The sequence below is a fragment of the Chrysochloris asiatica genome, unplaced genomic scaffold (genome assembly GCF_000296735.1).
Source record: "Chrysochloris asiatica unplaced genomic scaffold, ChrAsi1.0 scaffold00530, whole genome shotgun sequence".
Lineage (NCBI taxonomy): Eukaryota > Metazoa > Chordata > Mammalia > Afrosoricida > Chrysochloridae > Chrysochloris > Chrysochloris asiatica.
In genome coordinates, this window is record NW_006409048.1 from 337,450 (window position 1) to 343,627 (window position 6,178).

Sequence of the window (6,178 nt, forward strand, 5' to 3'; positions counted from 1 at the left end):
TTCCTTAGATTTCTCCCATTTTATCAAGATCTATGAAGCGTGTCCCTGTTCAGAACGATTGGTCGTGGTAGCTGGCCATCATCTATCTACTTCTGGTCTCAGAGTAGCTGAAGCTGTGGTTTGTGTTGATCAGTTCTTTGAGGCCTTGTTCAAGAACACCAAGGTCAGCCCCCTCTATTCGGGCTGCAGAATGACCTGTGCAGTTGAGACCCCTTGAAAGGACACCTGGGAGGCTGTTTGTTCCGAGTGCTACCAGGCCCAAGACTTTTGGTCGACTTCCTTCCTGCCCTTCCTAATACATTGTGTCAGCAGAGGTGGAATTCAGGAGGCACAGACTCCAGGACCCAAGTGTCTCCTGGTCCTCCTTCCTTCCAAATCCCAGATTCTGCAGAGCCCAGCAGTAGGACCTCATCCTCCCTGGTCACCCTCTGAACTCTCTCCCCACTTCCTCTGACCCAGGAGGGCATGTCCTTCAAATGTTAAATCCTGTCCCCACTGATCCTCTCCAGAATCCAAAGGTGCCTTCTCCACTTGCTTTAAACTCAAATCCCATCCCTTGGTTTCACGTGTGACCTCTCCTGCCCCCATGTCATGGGTGTGCAGGTTTCAGCTTTCCAATTTAATGAAAAGTTTGCACATACAACTCTGCTCACAGTCCCAGGTTTACCAGCAGTTGGTGTCCTCCGAGAATCGAAATCTGATTTTAACTCTGTACCAGGCTTCTCATTACCTCTGACCCCTTCCGATCCTGCCCTCACAATCTCAGGACCACTCCTGGGGGGGTCTATTTGTTATCTCATTTTCTCTCCCCAGGCCTGAGAAGCATGGGGGAGCCACCAAAATTGACGCCATCTGCACCTACCATCTTGACCCCAAGGGCCCAAGGCTAGATAGAGAAGGACTTTACTGGGAGCTGAACCAGCTAACCCATGGGGTCACCCAGCTGGGCCCCTACACCTTGGACAGGGACAGTCTCTATGTCAATGGTGAGAACCCTGCTGGGATGGAGGTCTCCTCCTCATTGCTGGGTGGGTCTGCTAGGGCAGAGTCATTACCCCAAGTTCAGGCTTCCATCTGGATTTCTTTGGAAGGCTTTGAACAAAGCCTCTGTCTCTCTTGGGCAGAAGGGGTTGTATGTCCTTGGATCTTCACCAGGTGAGGGCTCTGTCTTCCTGGTAAGGTATCACATTTGCCATGGCCTAGCAACTCTCCTATTGCCCAGTCCCCTCCTCATTGTTTATCTCTCTCTCTCTGCTTTCTTCACCATCTGCAGGTTACACCAACTGGACCTCAACCACCTCATCAAACAGTAAGTATTACAGACCCCAATATCCATCCCTGTGTGGCTGGTACCACCCGATGTCTCCTAAGTAGGAGTTACTGGGCCTGCCAGCTCCTTCCCTCACTAATTACCATCAAGAAAGAAAAGGGGTATAGAGTACATACATAGAACGTGAACTGAGTTGTCATCCTTTGAGGTCAATGCCCGTTCCTGGGCTGAGAGGGCCATGAGAGAACTGTTTCCATATTTCAGCACCACACTTCCACCATCCATTACCATTTCCTTACCACTAACTCACCTTTCATTTCAATCTTGGTATTTCTTCCCCAGCAGGTATGACCTCCACGTCCTTCCCAGCATCCTCTCTGGCACCTACCTTCACCACCAAACCCACAGGTAGGAAAGGCCTCAGGCTCTCATTGATAATGAAATCATTTCTTCCATCGCTGTTCACTCACTCTCTCTGAGGGAGCTTATCCATGTGTGTGGATTTTATCAATCATCTGCCCTCTGGATTTCACTCACTCTCTCTGAGGGAGCTTCTCCATGTGTGTGGATTTTATCAGCCATCTGCCCTCTGGATTCCCAAACCTACACACCGCAGCAGCTCCCTACCCCTTGTCAGTCTACCCCATGGAACATCACTGAGGCTGCTTGGTCTCATCATGTCCACCCTGAAGTCATCATTGTCCCTCAGACTTGCTCCTTACCTCATCATCAAAGGCTAAGGCAAGCATGACAACCTTGGTCCACCCTATTCCTCACCTTCCACACCCATCCCTCTCTGGAGAATTTCCTTTCTCTGCATCCATATCGCCTAAAACTTTACTCAGATGACCAGTGCATCATCTGCTAGGATGAATGCAGTAGCCACCACTCTAGATTTGTCCACCTAATTCTTGTCTTGATTATCTTTGAATGTCTCTACCTGACCTCAAGTCACATCCAACCTCTGTTCTTATTAGTTCCAGCCTCCACTTTCTGGGCATAGAAGAGCCTGCCAGTGCCTTCCTGTGCCCACAATGAAAGGACTTCTGGTTCTTTATATGTCGCTGCTTGGCCCTAACACCAGGCCTTTGCCCAGGCTGTTCATCCTGTCTATCTTACTCTTTCCAGTTGTTAGCTACCAATTACCAAACTCATATCCATTCGTATGTTGCTGTTGTTACGTGCTGTTGAATCAGCTCTGACTCATGGTGCCCCTGTATAGGGTTTCCAAGAAGCAGCTGATGAGTTTGAACTACCAAGCTTGGGGTTATCAGCCCAGTGCTTATCCTACAGCATCATACCAGGATTCCAACCTTACAGTTATACCTAATGGTACTTCCTTTGAGAAGCCTTCCTGATTCCTTGGGTTGGATGTCCCTCATGGACATATCCCTCTTACAGATACCTCTGTAGGGTTATTGTGTGATTATCGCCCTGACCACATGATCACACTACCAGAATCCTGTCTTACATTCCTAGTGCTGCGGGGACAGCAGTAGTTAAGTGGAAGGAGTTCAAGAACTGAAATTTATTTTCTCATAATTAAGGAGGCCGAAGTCCAGATTCAGGGCACTAGCTATAGGGGAAAGCTCTCTATCCTTGCTTCTTTTAGCTTCTTTTCCCCAGCATTCCTCACTTCCTTGGTGATTTTCATGTGAGAATCTAGATTCCCAGTTTCTGCCTGTACTTCTGTGACGAATCTTCTTTTTATAACTCAGAAGTGACTAGGTTTAAAACTCACTCCATACTAATGTTGTTGTTGATCAGTGCCGTCGAGTCTATTCCAACTCATACAGGAAACCCTGTATAGGGTTTCCAAGGAGTGGCTGATGTGTCTAAAGCAGCGACCTTGCGGTTCAAACTGATTTGGCAGTCCAGTGCTTATCCTACAACCCCACATAATTGTTGCTATGTTTGAGCCCATTGTTGCTACTACTGTGTCAGTCCATCTCATTGGGGGTCTTCCTCTCTTTCACTGACCCTCCACTCTGCCAAGCATGATGTTGTTCTCCAGGGACTGGTCCTTCTTGACCACATATGCAAAGTAGAAGAAACAAAGTCTTACCATTCGGGCTTCTAAGAAGTGTTCTGACTGTACTTCTTCCAACACAGATTTGTTTGCTCTTCCTGGTAGTCCATAGTACTTTCAATGTTCTTTCCCAACACCACAATTCAAATGCATCAATTCTTCTATGGTGTGTCTCTTTCTTTTTTTTTTAAATAGTGAACGGAGTGATAGTTTACATTGGAAAACATCGACTTTACACCATTGTTTCACTGCAATGATTACAATCTCCTCCGTGCATTACCATTCAGTATTTATGTCTATTCCCTCTGGTTTTTTGTTTTGTTTTTTGGAATGTACACAAAAACACTCAAGAATAAATAATCATTTAAACAACCAAAGGGCACATTCTGCAAGCCTGCCTCCTAGCTGCCAGTACTTAATCTCTCTCTTTCCTTGAGTTAGAGTCCTCAGCTGCTCCCTCTTTCCATGTCCTCATCTCTGTCTCCATTTCTGGTGTCACTGCTTTTCTGGATAGGGTCCCACATTCCACTCATGCTCTTCTCAGTTGATGGTCCTAGGGTTCTCTGTTCCTGCACTGCAAAATTAACTACTCCCCCATTTTTGTTAGAAAACTTCTACCTTTACAGTTGTGACAGTCGCAATTAGTCATGATAACAATTACTCACTGTTGAATCATAAGAATCTTATTCCCATGTCTTTTCACCAGACCCATCTAGACAAGATAAAAACTATTCAGTGGGGACACTATATGATGTCTTTTAATCATTGTCCAAGTTTTGCAAGTATATGAGTTGATTAACAACACCATGGCTTGGGTTAGGTACACCTTAGTCCATGAAGTGACTTCTTTGCGTAATACATCCTTTGATCTTTTGACTTTTGCTTCCATGAACACTAATTGTGGATCCAAGCAAAATGAAATCTTGGACTTTTCTTCTTTTCTCTGATTATTATGATCTTTTCTATTGATTCAGTTGTAAGGATTTTTGTTTTCTATACATTGAAATACAATCCATACTGAGGGCTGTCATCCATGATCTTCATCAGTATTTCAAGTCTTCTTCATTTCCAGTAAGCAAGGTTGTATCATCTGTATATCACAGGTTGTTAATGAGTCTTCCTCCAATCTTAATGCCACATTCTTCTTCAGATAATTCAGCTTCAAGGATTATTTTCTCAGTGTACACATTGAATAGGTATGGTGAAAGAATACACCATTGTTTTCTCTGGCACACAATTATTTTCTCTGCATACAGTTTGAATGTGTATGATGAAAGGATATGACCCAGGTGCACACTTTTCCTAATTTTAAACTATTCAGTAGCTCCTTATTCTGTTTGAGTAACTGGCTCTTGGTCTGTATACAGTTTCCTCAAGAACACAATTATGTGTTTTGAAATATCCGTTCTTCTCCATGTTATCCATAGTGTGTTATGATCCACACAGGTGAAAGTCTTTACATGGTTATTAACAGAAAAATTATTCTATATCACCTGCCACTGACGTGTGGCATTTTAGTATAAACACTGTAGGACTGCTCATAACAAAGTCAGTCCTGTCTCTGAATATTGGTTCCAGCCAAGTGCCGTGGAGTTGGTTCCAATTTATAGTCAGGGTTTCCACCAGCTGCTCCTTGGAAACCCTTTATATGAATTAGAGCTAACTCCACAGCACTTGGATGGAGCCAATATTTAGAGACAGGACTCAGAGCAAAGAGCAAAGTGTTTATTGAGTATCAATACCCAGAAGAATAGGGGAGTAGAAAATCTTCCAGATCTGTCTCTCCAAAGAAAGGGAAAGGGGAGTTTTTATAGGGATTTCGTGTATGAGGTAGGGCCCTAGGAGGATTCAGGAACTCGGGTTATTCAAGGTCCTGTTGATTGTCCTAGTCAAGCTGGATCTAGCTGGCACCATTTGTCTTTCCAGGTGGTGTTTGTCAGAGACGACTAACTTCTGGAGCCTTGGTTTTTAATTGTGCCTTCGGTGCAGCTTAGATTTTTTCCTTGAATACCATCAGCTCTTGATCACATGATACCTCTTGAAATTACTAAGCAGCAACCAATTATTTGGGGTACAGTGACTCTGGATTCCTTTCATCTTCTTTTGATGCTTCCTGAATCATTCAATAATCTGCCCATAGAACCCTTCACTATTGCACCTCAACTCTTTAATTTTTACTTCAGTTCTTTCTGCTTGAGAAATGCTGAGCATGTTCCTCCCGTTTGATTTACTTGCCCCATTATCATTGTTGTTGTTAAGATCTACTTGACTCATAATGACCCTGTATAGGGTTCCTGAGACTGAATCATTGAGGGAGCAAAAAGTCTCATCATTCTCCAATGGAGTGGCTGATGGGCTTGAACTGCAGGCCTGTGGTTCACCGTTCTGTGCTTATCCTACAGAGCTACCATGGTTGTTGTGCTTAAGTGCTATGGAGTCAGTTCCGACTCCCAGCAACCTTGTACAGGGTTTCCAAGGCTGTAAATCTTTACGGGAGCCTCATCTTTCTCTCGCGGAGCAGCTGGTAGTTTCAAACTGCTGACCTTGCAGTTCACAGCCTGACTCCTAACCACTACGCTACCAGAGCTCCTTACAGAGCTACCATGGTCGCACTCAGTAAGTGCTCTTTGTGTGAGTGAATCAATTATTTCCAACTCTAGTAAATTCTAGAATGTTTGTGCGTTCAGCTCCTGCAGCAGGTGGCTGTACTGAGTCTACTGCTAGTGCTTCTAATCATGTTCCAGGAAACCCTGGCCATTACTACGATCCAAATGGACATCTTCCTCTTCCTCCCCCAAATGCAGCTGCTGAACCTGCCCGGCTCCCCTTCACCCTCAACTTCACCATCACCAACCTGCGCTACACGGATGACATGGGAC

At 44.8% G+C, this 6,178-nt stretch overlaps 1 protein-coding gene across 1 annotated transcript in view; it reads left to right on the forward strand.

Annotated features, from left to right (window-relative positions):
- MUC16 (mucin 16, cell surface associated) overlaps nucleotides 1–6,178 on the forward strand; it is a 179,502-nt gene that overhangs the window by 110,328 nt on the left and 62,996 nt on the right. The gene's annotated exons all lie outside the window — the stretch shown is intronic.